This window comes from Miscanthus floridulus, chromosome 10, assembly GCF_019320115.1.
Source record: "Miscanthus floridulus cultivar M001 chromosome 10, ASM1932011v1, whole genome shotgun sequence".
Classification (NCBI taxonomy): domain Eukaryota; kingdom Viridiplantae; phylum Streptophyta; class Magnoliopsida; order Poales; family Poaceae; genus Miscanthus; species Miscanthus floridulus.
Genome location: NC_089589.1, coordinates 39,383,233 through 39,397,509, shown reverse-complemented (window position 1 = coordinate 39,397,509; position 14,277 = coordinate 39,383,233). Strand labels below are relative to the sequence as shown.

The 14,277-nt window shown below is 46.1% G+C and overlaps 1 long non-coding RNA gene and 1 pseudogene across 3 annotated transcripts; both read right to left on the bottom strand.

Annotated features, from left to right (window-relative positions):
• Window positions 1–8,202: 8,202 nt before the first annotated feature.
• On the bottom strand, window positions 8,203–9,758 carry LOC136490058 (uncharacterized). Of its 3 annotated transcripts, none has more exons than XR_010767491.1 (3): window positions 9,344–9,758; window positions 8,887–9,079; window positions 8,203–8,784 (listed from the first exon to the last, which is right to left on the bottom strand). It is a non-coding gene; the product is annotated as an uncharacterized lncRNA (long non-coding RNA). The 3 variants fall into 3 exon arrangements; XR_010767490.1 differs by having other exon boundaries at window positions 8,203–8,779; XR_010767489.1 differs by having other exon boundaries at window positions 8,203–8,779; window positions 9,027–9,079.
• A 1,844-nt stretch (window positions 9,759–11,602) lies between these two features.
• On the bottom strand, window positions 11,603–13,433 carry LOC136488446 (uncharacterized; annotated as a pseudogene).
• Between the last annotated feature and the right edge of the window lie 844 nt (window positions 13,434–14,277).

Sequence of the window (14,277 nt, the reverse complement as noted above, 5' to 3'; positions counted from 1 at the left end):
CGCTGATGACAGCCAACCGGACGCTGGAACACAGCGTCCAATCGAGTATAGAAAGGTTCCAGAGCGGCATATCTGCGATCGGACGCGTCCGGTGGAAGACGACCGGACGCTGGCCAGCATCCGATCTGTGTATTGCCGGCTCAACGGTCGGGAGGACTGGACGCGTCCGGTCAGGACGATTCAGCGTCCGGTCAGTAGCAGTTTCACGGGAGTTTGACCCCAACGGCTACGTTCTTAGTGGGGCTTATAAATACAACCCCCAACCGGCCATTTGAGGTGTGTGGAGCTGAGGAAACAAACTAAGGGTGTTGATACACCATTTTAGTGATCTCCACATGCATAGTGCTTAGTGTTTTATTAGGTGATTAGCATAAGTGCTTTGCAAAGTGCTTAGGTTGATTAGACCACCGCTTATGCGCTTGCTCTAGGTCTATGCCTAGTGTTTAGTGAGGTTTGCATACCTCTTGCCACCCCGTGCTTGCGAGCACAAGTGTTGTACATCAGAGGGGCTTGAAGTCTTGCGAGATCACACCAACCGCGTTTGTGGTGTGGTTGCCACCGTGTACCAGAGGGAACAAGGCCCGCGGCGTTTCGGCCGGAAGCTTGATAGTGAAGACGGCGGGGAGCGTCCGAGAGAGGCTTGCCGAGAGGCACATCGGAGACCCACTTGCGCGTGGGGAAGGCCCGAGGCTATCCACGGAGTTACCCGACCAGGAGCTTGGCCCTTGCGAGGGATTCCTTGCTAGGGGCTCCAACGAGGACTAGGGGGAAGCTTGCGTGCTTCTCGATACCTCGGTAAAAATACCGGAGTCGTCGACGGGAGTTTGCATATCTCTACCTTGCTCTTTAGCTTCCGCATTTACGTTGATTACTTTACTACGTTTGCGGTAGAGATAGCAACACACTAGCAAAACTATAGTTGCACATCTAGATAGTTTATCTATTGCATAGGTTTTGCTAGGGTTAGAAAAAGAGGCCATAGTTTAGAGTTAGACTTTTAAGTTGCCTAATTCACCCCCCCCCTCTTAGGCGTCACGGTCCCTTCAATTGGTATCAGAGCCGGTTGGCTCATATTTGGACCCTTGGCTTAACCGCCGTTGAGCCGACGCTATTGTAGAGTGGTTGGGATGGATACCGCTAGGCCTCCACAATTTGACGGCACTAACTTCCCATACTATAAAGCTAGAATGGCTTGCCACCTTGAGACGGTTGATTTAGGTGTATGTAGAGTCACTCGTGACGGGATAAAACCCATTAAGAATCCCGAAAAGCCCACAAAGAGTGACGAAAAAGAAATGCATTTTAATGCTAGAGCTAAGAATTGCTTGTTTGAATCATTTAGCATGGATGTGTTTAACCAAGTGTTCACCTTAAATACGGCACATGAAATTTGGTTAAAACTCCAAGAGCTCCATGACGGCACAAGTAATGTCGTGAGCAAAAACATTGTCTAGCTAAGCAAAATTATGATTCATTTGCTATGAATGATGATGAGCTTGTTCATGATATGTATTCTCGATTGAATCTAATTATCAATGAGCTCCATTCAATAGGATTATTAAAGCTAGATGATGCGGACATCATGAGGAAGATCATCTCCGTTCTACCACAAAAGAAATATGCAAGCATCATCACCATCCTTCACAACATGGAGAACTTGAGCACCATGACCCCAGGCATTGTCATTGGCAAGCTAGTGGCATTTGAAATGTCACGTAAGATGGGTCAAGGAGAAGCATCTTCATCAAGCAAAGGCAAAGCTCTCACTTGTAGCGAGAAGAAAAAGATGAAGGGCAAGAAAGTTGAGTCAAGCTCAAGCTCAAGCTCCTCAAGTGAAGAAGAAGAAGATGAGGATGATGATGATGATGAACAAGAATCAAATGATGATGATCAATCTTCCTCCTCCACCTCCGACCTTGATGAAGAATCAATCAAACTTATCAAAAAGGTGGAGAAGATGATTGTAAGGCTCAATGTCAAGGGTGTGCCCATCCAAATTCAAGACCTCGTTTTCACTAATCAAAGAAACGAGCAAAGAAAGAGAGGATGCTATGGATGCGGCGAGATGGGACACTTTGTGGAAGTTTGTCCAAACAAGCCCACACCCAAGACAAAGAAGAAGGCATGCAAGAACCAAGCCCTCACATCAATAAGGTCATGGGATGATTCTTCAAGTGAAGAAGAACCCCATCACAAAAGGCGAGGCCGCAAGCAATCATCATCAATCTCTTCTCGTGTGTGCCTTATGGCACGAGGTAATGAAAGCTCTTCCTCTAGTGAGACTAATAGTGATGATGATATGCCATCTTATCATAAACTTGTGCAAGAAAATCTTAAATATGCTAAAGTTTGCACTAGTCAACAAAAGAAGCTCAAAAATTTAAAAGAAGAGCTAGGTAGTTCACAAGAAGCATACAAGAATTTGCTTGAACAATATGAAAACTTTGCAAATCTCAATGTTGAACTATCTACTAAAATTGAGCAACTTGAGGCTAGTGCAACAACAAATGAATGCACAATCAATGATAAGCAACTTTTAAAGAAAAATGAAAAATTAAAAGAAAAGTTAGCTAGCTCACAAGAAGCATATAATAGTTTGCTTGCTAAAATGGAAACCATGTGCAAACATTGTGATGAGCTAACTAATAAAGTTGCTAATCTTGAAGCCGTTAGCACAAACCCCACCAAGGCATCTAAAAAGAAAAGTTCTATCTTTAACATATCTAAAAAGGATGCCTCTACTTCTTGTAATGATTTATGTTTAGACTCACCTTTGTGCAACCAAGCTTGTGTTGAGAAAGTTATTGTAGATACATGCACACAAAAGGTTGCAAAGGAGAATGAGCAACTCAAGAAAGAAGTAGCTCGCCTCACCAAGGACTTGACTCAAGTGAAAGGCAAGGCCAAGCAAACCCAACTTCATCAAGATAACACCTTCAAGGGAGTGAAGAAGCTTGATGAAGGACAAACCGTGGTTTGTTACGTATGCCACAAAGAAGGTCACAAGTCCTATGAGTGCAAGGTGAAGAATGGGGGAGGAGCAAAGAAGAAGGAGAAAAAGGAAACAAGCAAGCTCTCCAACACCTACACCAACAAGGTGGACAAGAAGGCCTCCACACCTTATCTCTTGAAGAAGAAGAAAAATGACAAGGTAGTGGCCATCAAGGTGAACAAACATGCCAACAATGGGGTCAAACGCTTTTGGGTGCCGAAGGAAATCATTTCAAACATGAAGAGCACCAAGAAGGTTTAGATCCCGAAAGGGAAGTGAGAAGTCCGTCGGACTTCGGGGAATTTGGAGACTTGGCAAAGTTTGGGTGCATTTCATGGGATGCATCAAGTTGGACAAAGTCATTGCCAAGTAGGTTAGTGAATACTATGGACCCAAATTCCCCTTCCCATGTTAGGTAACTAGATGTCATTACTTCCAATGTGTATTCATTTCAATTGGTTTGTTTTTCAATTGATATTCTATTAAAGCATCTAGTTATCTTTTATGCCTATGTTTGCATTTACATGCTTTCATCTTTTGTTATGCATTCAATAGGTATATCATATGGTAGGCTTGCTCGGTTTCATTATCAACCCTTGGAGCAAACCTACATGGTTTAAAATTGTTTAGGAGCACGGCACATAGCTTGTTTTACAATTAATTATCTAATATGTGCCAAAGTCCAAATTGTAGATAATCTCTCCCAAATATCATCTTTCAAATGGTATTTTGACACTTAAATCAATGTGCACAAATTTTACAAGTATTCAACACTTGTGTGCACAAATTTAGGGAGAGCTTAATCTACAACTTGGATACTTTGAGACTAACACTTGTTCAAATGGTATCATTTTTTTTCAAACCTATCACATGTGTAGTAGTCTCATTGTAAGGAAATTGGAGTCCCCGGAGTTAAGCATCATTCTTCAATTGGAATCATCATGTTGATTTCATTTCAAATTTATATGCTTTCTCCATGCATTATATAGATTAAACTCTCTAGTAAAATAAATTGCTAATTATGCATATGCCTTGCTTTCTTCCCTATGTATGCATATATTTAGGAGGAGCTTAGTCTATATAATGTGAGAGTCAAATCTTGTGATCCATTTCACTCTATACTCAAAGGATCATGAAATTTGACCCTCCCTTGTGCTACTAATGTCTTCCTTTTCGGTGTTTGATGCCAAAGGGAGAGAATTTGAAGGACCAAAGACAAGCATTTAGATACAAGAAGTAATGGTCCGAGAAAGGGAGGGAAGTAAATTATGGGTTAGTCTAAGTAATGGGAGATTTTTTTTAGAAAGCTAGGCTTTAATCCATAATATTACATGGGGACATTTTCAAGGGCAAGACAAGCTTTTAAGTAAAGTTTCAATTGGTATCTGTCAATTAGTATCATATAACCTTGCCCTTCGCATTGCATCCTAGCAAGTAGGTAGTTTTTTTAACATCCAAACTCTTATTATTTGCTTGCTTTGGTCGTGTTGGCATCAATCACCAAAAAGGGGGAGATTGTAAGGAAAATGGACCCTAGGCCCATTTACTTTGGATTTTGGTGTTTGATGACCAACACAACCAAATTGGACTAATGAATTTGCAAGTGTTTGTTTTGTAGTCCAACAGGGTGCAAGACGTGACTTGGACGAAGGCGACGTGATGATCCGATCATCAACACCTTAAGAAAGACCTTAGGAGCACAAGAAAAGACCCAAGATATCAAGCAAAGTCTAATCATGAAGATAGGAACCAAGCCGTATACAAGATCACGAAGAAATGAGCTCGCAGAGGCGACCGGACGCAAGGACTGGACGCTGGAAGCGCGACCGGACGCTGGACTGGTGGCTCGGCAGACAGGCGACCGGATGCGAGGACCGGACGCTGACGGCAACCAACCGGACGCTGGAACGCAACGTCCGATCGAGTACAGAAAGGTTCCAGAGCAGCATATCTGCGACCGAACACGTCCGATGGTAGACGACCGGACGCTGGCCAGCGTCCGATCAGTGTATTGCTGGCTCAACGGTCGGGAGGACCGGACGCGTCCGGTCAGGACGATTCAGCGTCCGGTCAGTAGCAGTTTCGCGGGAGTTCGACCCCAACGGCTACTTTCTCAGTGGGGCTTATAAATACAACCCCCAACCAGCCATTTGAGGTGTGTGGAGCTGAGGAAACAAACCAAGGGTGTTGATACACCATTTTAGTGATCTCCACATGCATAGTGCTTAGTGTTTTATTAGGTGATTAGCATAAGTGCTTTGCGAAGTGCTTATGTTGATTAGACCACCGCTTATGCGCTTGCTCTAGATTTATGCCTAGTGTTTAGTGAGGTTTGCATACCTCTTGCCACCCCGTGCTTGCGAGCACAAGTGTTGTACATCGGAGGGGCTTGAAGTCTTGCGAGATCACACCAACCGCGTTTGTGATGTGGCTGCCACCGTGTACCGGAGGGAACAAGGCCCGCGGTGTTTCGGCCGGAAGCTTGATAGTGAAGACGGTGGGGAGCGTCCGGGAGAGGCTTGCTGAGAGGCACATCGGAGACCCACTTGCGTGTGGGGAAGGCCCGAGGCTATCCACGGAGTTACCCGACCGAGAGCTTGGCCCTTGCGAGGGATTCCTTGCGAGGGGCTCCAACGAGGACTAGGGGGAAGCTTGCGCGCTTCTCGATACCTCGGTAAAAATACCGGAGTTGTCGACGGGAGTTTGCATATCTCTACCTTGCTCTTTAGCTTCCACATTTACGTTGATTACTTTACTACGTTTGCGGTAGAGATAGCAACACACTAGCAAAACTATAGTTGCACATCTAGATAGTTTATCTATTGTATAGGTTTTGCTAGGGTTAGAAAAAGAGGCCACAGTTTAGAGTTAGAATTTTAAGTTGCCTAATTCACCCCCCTCTTAGGCGTCACGGTCCCTTCACATCGACAGTTGACCTCTACCCTCATTGCCAGAAGGTTGTACACAACATTGAAGGGGCAGCCCAACTTGAAGGTCAGGACAATTATGGAGATGACTAAGGAGATATTTAAGTATGACATAAAGTATGGGAAAGCATGGAGGGAAAAGCAACGGGCCTGGAAGATGATATATGGGGACTAGGAGGAGGGGTACGAGCAGTTGCCTGCAATGTTCAATGCAATGAAAGTAGCAAATCTAGGCATGCATTACGAGTACATCCCGAAGCGAATGAATGGAAGGACGGGAGACAGATATTCTTCCGTGCATTCTGGTACTTTCCCCAGTGCGTCGAGGCCTTCATGCACTGTCATCCAATGTTATCCATTGATGGTACTTTTCTGCTTGGCAAGTACATGGGCACACTCTTGGTAGCCATTTCCTGTGACGCAGACAATGCATTGGTTCCTTTGGCTTTTGCTTTGGTGGAGAGGGAGAACAAAGACAGCTGGGGATGGTTCTTGCATCTTGTCCGGATAAATGTCATTGGCCCTGGTAGGGAAGTTGGTGTCATATCTGATAGACACCAGGGCATTTTCAGTGTCGTATAGGAGCAGATTCCAGGGTATGCACCTTTGCACCACCGTTGGTGCACTCGTTACCTTGCCGAGAATTTACTTCGTAAGGATGGTATGAAGGACGACTTTCCTCTATTCGAGGAAGTTGCTCGCATGCTTGAGGTGTCGTTCTTCGAGAAGTTGGAGCAGCTTAAAATGGCAACAAATGGAGAAGGTAGGCAGTGGCTGAGAGGATTGATGAGAGAACTTGCAAAATGGACAAGAGCCTACGACTATGGTGGATGGAGGTACGAGTTTCAGACTAGCAACATGGCCGAGTCATTTAATAGTGTTCTTAAGGGTATACGTGTCATGCCCGCCAATGCCATTGTATCATTCACCTTCTATTGGTTGGTTGCATGGTTTAATGAGAGACATGCTCAAGCAATGGCACTACACAAGAATAATCAGGCACGGGCACCTAAACCTCTGAAGCATCTAGAGAAGGCAAAGGAAAGTGCTCTCACACATGATATCGAATGTTTTGATCACAACACCGGCAAGTACTAGGTCAAGGAGCTATATTATGGTACTTAATAATTTTTCATGCAGATGTGGGAGAACCAGACAGTACCACTTTCCTTGTTCTCATTATGTTGCGGCATCTTAGCATCGCAACTTTGCCTATGAGACCAAGATACCACGGGAGTTCAGTGTTGACAGCCTTGTACTTACTTGGTCTCCCTGTTTCGAGCCTTACCTAGATGAGGGGTAGTGGCCACCATACACTGGTCCGAGGTACATTGCGAACCCAGGTACACATTGGGACAAACGTGGAACCAGGAAGAGGACGAGACACAAGATGGTCATGGACTAGGTTTCCTATAGAACGAGGCGAGGCAGAGCAACCCCTTTCTTACTGACCCCGAGCAGAACCAATGTGGCAAATGCGGGAGACTTGGGCATAATTCATGTACATGCCATTGGCCGCTTAGTCAGGTGCAAGTAACAAATGAACCTCATTTATGAATTGCCGATGCTATTCACTGTACTTCATTTTTTAATTGTCCAATTTGAGAAGCATGTTTACTAGCATGGAAGAGTTCATTATTTCTTTACATTAACTAATTTGGACTCTCAATTTTTTTGTAGGATGGAGCCGTTCCACCTACTGGAGCCATACTACGAGGAGCACCACCGAGGATGACTAATCGCGAAGGAGGTAACTTATTAAGTCCTGCTTCTTTATTTTTTTTGCACTACATATGTATTTGTGCTCACGAATTAATCTAATAAATTCCGTTGTTTATAGAAACTGCACCCTCTTTGTCCTCGGACCCATGATATGTTCGAGGACATGTGGTACGATGATAAGTACACTCCTCTCCTTGAGTGGGCTGGCCTGGACATTGTATCATTCTAGGTTCACCGTGGGTTGCCCGCCATCAACCCTGCGGCGATCTCAGCTCTGGTCGACAGGTAAAATAACTATGAACTAATCCACTTACATTTATATTTTTGCTTGTCGATGAGCACATGACGGTAGTACTTGGTATTTGTTTTATAGGTTACAAGCATACAACAATACAGATTACAAGTTGGAATATAAAGAACTAAGCATGGTCAAAGGTGTCAGAAAACCAAGACAAACAACAAAAGAAAACAAGATTTCATTTGGCCGACTCCTCCCTGGTTAACATGCAGCACCAACTCAGCAACTAGATCAACAGAAAGTTGCAAGGTGATCTAGGTTGACAGAACATGTGTAGATTCAGTACCATGGTTAACTCAGATAACAAGGTCAGACAATGGCAAAAGAATGTGACAATAGCAAACACCTATTTTAACATATATCTCAGTTTCATGTTTACAACCAGCCAAACACTAATTGCAATAATCAAACTAGTGCTACAAGCATGTCCTGCTGCTAAATAAATACATATTATTGGTTTCCAGTCATATTGGAATGTAAACAAGGAAACATCAAAAAGAATGATAGACCTCTCCTGCTGCTAGTGAAGGATGCACTGATGATTTGCGTCAAAAAAAAAAAAGGATGCACTAGTCGATCTAATTTGAGCTAAGTATTTTAAGTACAACATTACTTTGAGCTAATATCATAGGAGCATACAGAAGTCACTTGGAGTTAATATCCTAGGAGCTGTATTTGCTGCATCTGCCAACTGAAACTAGTGTTGCCAATTGATAACAGATGAATAGTCAGTCAGAAAATCATCTGTGCATATTGGCATCCAACCAGCAGCAACAGCTAACTCACCAAGCTATGAGAAGCAGTGACGAAGGGGAGGATGTGGCGTCCAAAGGGTGAGCCCTGTCCTCCATGCACAGAAAATACACTAGAGTGAGCCCAGAATAATGATGGTGTCAAACTGACGGCACAGGATTTTTAGGTTCTGATATTATAGGAAATGGTGTTACCTAAATTTCTATCAAATAGTTCAAAACTTGACTTTTTGGGAAATCTGCAACATGCTACAGCAGAACACCTCTGGAACTCTACAGTATTTCCTTTCTTAGTTAAAAGGAAGACGAATTTAAATGACAACCAAAAAGCTTACCGCTCCAATTTGCCATCAGAACGCATCTGGTAAGAGCTTGACATATTGCCCACCTAACAAATATCGTGAGTTGAGCATACAAAGTCAGGTTAGCAAGTAATAATAGTACAACAACAATCTCAAATCAGCCATTTGCTTCAAAATAAATCTCAAATCAGTAGTGATGCTTTGAAAAGACAAATCTCACGTTTTTAACACCCAGTGGCTAAAATTGGACATTTATGACCCGATCTAACCATATCCAACCAGTTTATAGAACCCTAGTTGCCCAAATCGGATGCCAGGGGAACTGGAGGTAAGTTAGGGATGGGGCTCACCTTGGTGTGGACTGAAGGAGAAGGACGTGTGGATGCGCGGATCGGTGATGGAGTCGACCTGGGGGTCGAGGACGTGGAGGGTTGTGTCGTGTCTGCTCGCCGCTGAAGACGACGGTGGGGGTGGGGACGCGGAGGCTGCGCCTTGTCTCCTTGGAGATGGGGCGGCTTGGCCCTACATCGACGGGGTGCCGGGGATGCGGGGCCGCGCCTCCCGGCTCGACGCTGTGACGACGGGGGCCGCACCTCGGGCTCGGCGCTGGAGACGATTGAGGTGGCGACAGTGATAGGTGCGCCGCGCAGGATGGGTGGCGGCCTAGCGGGGAACGATGGTGGCGCTGTGCGGGATCCGGGAGGGAGTCGGGCGGCCGGGCTGGTGGCGCAATGAGGGAGGGACGTGGGAGTCGAGTGCGGCGAGGGTTTGGGGAGGGGTGGGTCTTTTTTGTTTGGTCCATCTTTTGCCGCTTGACTTGCCCGCGGACCGTGGTTTTGGGCTATTCGCGTTCGCGCATTGTTTTGGGCATTGCCTTCTTTTTTGAATTTTGCCGCTTCTGTGAGTTTTAGCGGGCTAACATTTTTCATACACAGATGTTTTCAAATATAACTTTTGCATTTACACAATCCAAATATGTTTTTAATGTAATTTTTCGATCTTAGTAGAAGTACACATAATTCAGTTTGGAATTTGTTTCAATTAACACTGAAATTCATGTGTAATGCATGTCCAGTGTATAGTCTAGTGTGTTGTCATCCAATATGCTATAAGTCCCGTTGTAATTTATGTTTGCTAGTTTAATTCTAAAACATGAATTGTAATAACTATAGTATTTTTTTGAAACAAAGACTTGCGACTTTAATATGATGAACTTCATTTTTTTCTAGTATTTTATTTAATTATTTTTCTTAATGTAAAATATATTTCTGGTGAGCTCACTCATGCGCAGCACCCGCTCTAAGTGAGCCAAAGGCCCCGAGTCCATGAGCAGATGACGTAGGGTGCATTAGCTACTACAGTTTAGACATATATGATTAAGTGCGCAAATTATAACAAAAACAAACCCACCTTAGGCCCCGTTCGCGTGCCCTTAAACCCGTCTTGATCCACTTCTTTTTTCATCCGGAACAGTGTTTTCCTTTCACAAATTCCTTCAAACCATCCAAATTCCTCCAGAACCATACCATCCGAACGGGGCCTCAGTGGTAGAGCAACATGTTCCCACCCCCCTGCTCTCAAGTTTGAGCACCCTGTGTTGCAAATATAGTCACAATGTGAAAATTGACTACCTCTAAGACGTTTTTTATGACGTGCAATTGTTTATGTCACTAAGTTGAGATGGCTTCTAAAGAAATGTCATAAATTAATTGATTTAATGACATTTAGATGAGATGTTATGGCGTAAATGTCATAGGATGACACATTTCTTGTAGTGCCTCTCGGGCTGGTCTGGTGAGGACTAGTCGCCGAGGATGCTTGCCACGGTGCGGTATCACAGAGGCTCATCGTCGTAGTAGGCGTCCAGGCGGTCTTCATCGTCCTCCAGCGGTGTGGCATACTCGACCTCCGGCTCCCCTATGTACGATGGTGTCGCTGCGGGCAAGGTGGAAGACGCCGAGGAGGTCGGCAGGTATGCTGGAGAGATCGGTTGCGATGATGTAGAGGTCGGAGAGGTTGGCTGTGGTGCTAGAGAGGTCGGAGCTGCTACTGATGGACTGCCGACCACCACTGATGGGCTACCGACCACCGCCGATGGGCTGCCGAGCTCCCCCAGATTTGGCGAACGAGGTAGAGTTGGTGAAGAGGTCGGCACTGGTGATGAATACCCAGACGTCGATGAAGATGCACCTTGTGCTTTCTCAGCACCTCCAGCCCACGCGTACTCGACAGTGAAGTCGCGAAGCGCGGTCGCCGACCCGTCATCCACCGCCTTGTTCTATGCCCAGCCGCGTCCTTCATCGAACACAACATCATGCGCACGCGCCGTGTCGCTGGGTTGAGCACGCGGTTGGCCTTAGCCCCCTCTGCGTAGCCGATGAAGACACCCGACGAGCTACGATCGTCGAGCTTGCCGACATGGTTTAGCTCCTTGACGAAGGCGAGGCAGCCGAAGATGCACAGATAGCTGAGATGGTATATTTCTAAATTGAGATGATCTTTCAATGTCACATATAATTTCCATAAAATGAGATGTTTTGCACAATACATACACATTGGTGATTACTACAAGAATGCTGATTGCAGGACACTAAACATAACTAGCAAGACTAGCAAGCTGCATGTGGCTGCTTCTGATCTGCAAACTTCACTCGCACGGGACGCTCCAAAATCTGAAAAATTGATCCAACATGAACAGTATCATGCATGTGTGTCTAGGTGATCCTTCATTCATGGCATCGATTGGCTAATTAGCTATTCAAAAAAAGTAAACATCAATAAATATGTACCTGTCCATCCAGCTTAGCAATAGCATGTTCCTGCTCATGCTCATGATCAACTACAGTCGCCGAGGTAAAAAACCCAAAACCTCATGAACGCTTGGTTTTTATGTGGCACATGACCCTTGCTTCTGCTACCTTGCCATACTTGCTGAAGAACTGTCCCAGTCGATAGCTATCCACATTCCGTGACAGATTGCCCTCATAAATCCTGAAATAAGGCCCGAATTGTGGCCCTCCTGCAGCCTTTGTGTGTGAAGGCTCAATCCTCTCTCTAATTTCCTGCATGTGCATGCAAATGAATGTTACTACTAATGAATGCTTGTAAGTAGAATATATATATATGATATGATAAACAAATATGAATTGTTCTTCTAGAAACACTACAAATTCAGTATAAACAATTAAAGATGAGATCGTGCAATCTCAGATTTGCACTTGATTACCTCAGCTGAAGCGATGGAAGGTTGTGGCAGCGTGAGCCACATGCAGGCGTCCTTGTCCCATTCAGCCGGGAGCTGCTCGAAGAGTTCTGACCTATCGTCCAGGAAGCTGTACTTGAACACACGGCAGCGTTTGATGGCCAACTTGCTCCAGATCCCCCGGCCATAGAGCTCTCTCTTGATGACGAAATAGGCGCACCCACCACTGATCTCGCCAAACCGCGCGGAACATGACACGATCAGCCAAGCTCGGGCCGTCCCTCTTCACCCACTGTGTTTTTCCGCCTTCCGCCTCCTGCAGCGCGTGGACTGAAACCGACAGCCCGTCCACAAAGCTGGCTATGGTATAACTGTGCGCATGATTTGCTAGAAGAAGCTCGCCTCGAGACTCCAAGAGGTAGCTGGCCTGCAATGCCTTGCCATAATGAGATGGCAATGGGGTTACCCACTGGCTGTGGTCGACCTGCCTTGTCTCAATGTAGTACGAACACCAGTTCCTGTAGCGTGCGACGATCTTCCCATCGTGATGGGCAATGCAGCTGCAGGGGTCTTCTCCTATGAAGGATATGCCCAGGTACTGTTTATGCACCATTGTCCACGCCGTATCGCCAGGACGCAGGAGGGCAGCGTTGAACGCCGGCAGGTAATACGACCTGCGGTGGACGGGACAAAACAAATATAGAAAGATTGTGCCGTCGCCGCAGACCACGGCATCGGCGTGCTCCACCCACCACTTGGTCTCGTCGTCACATGAAAAAGGAGGTAGGGGTAGGGGTGTGGCCGATGCAGATGAAGCAGATCCAGTGAGAGGGTCGGCGACATCGACGCCGGCGGTGAGGCCGCTGCCGCTAGGGCCAGAACCGGAACAGATACTGGTGAGGGTAGAGACGGCAGTGCCGTCTACCAGGCTGATCACCCACCTCCTATCTCGAACCGATATCTCAGTGGCGGCGCTGGTGCCACGGCGGGTCGATCTGGAGGAGGAGAAGACGCAGCGAGCCATCCGGTGCTTGGCGGAGTCCGGCGGCGCGAGTAGCCATGGCAGGAACGCGGGATAGCACGGCGCCGGCGAAAGCGTGTCGCGCCAGGGCTTGCACGTGGCGTGGAAGCGGACGTAGTCGGTGGTGGCGTGGAGGCGGCGCGAGATGTCGCGGAGGAGATCCAAAGGGAGGTCCGCCCATGGCCGCCAGAGCGCGTCGTCCGGCATAGCTGCTGCGGCAGGCATCACGAATCCGGGATCCCTCCCAACAAGGGCTGCATCGTGGTTGAGTTCTTCTTACATTATATCGAGTTCCTATTCCTAATGTCAAGGGCTGGGCTGGGCTGGGCTGGGCTGGGCCGTCAGGACACATCCCAAACTGTCAATGATTTGTCAGTAGCCGAGGCAAGCAAACGGTGGCCACACTTGGACCAGCAGACGCTTGTTATAGGTGCAGTACAATCTTTATCGCAAAATTATCTCGCAATCACCCTTGTTCCGAAGTTCCTGTCTCAATACCACCTACCAATCACGGCTTCCTAGCTTAGCGGCGTTAGTGCACCTTCCTTGCTCCTCAGTGGATAGCACTTTCTTTCGATAAATTGGCAGGAACAACGCGCTAATCAAAAGAGGATTTTCAGTCCTCTGCTCTAACCAGCCAGAACCAAAAAGGGGGATGATTTCTTGCATCATAGGTGTTGCTGCGTCTTGAGTTCCTAATTGTCATGGTTTCACAGCATCACAAAGAGTGATTGTGAGGAATCGACATTCTAATGAAAGAACAATAAATGGAATTTTCCATCTTTTTCACCTCTGCTCCCAAAACAAATGAGAAAGGAGACTGATCTTGACGTCGGCATTGTTGGTTTTTCCAACGAAAAACAAGAACATTCGAACACAGACTTCAATGAAAAAACAAAATGCTAGTTGCTATTCCGCGTTTGTCCCATCGACTTTGGTCAATGAGATTACTATACGCTTTTTCAGAGGAACTTGAAAAGTACATTCCATACCACCACTAGGTATCATGATATTCCCTCCCGGAAGGGTTAAGCACTTCTCCTGGTTAGCCATGCATAAGC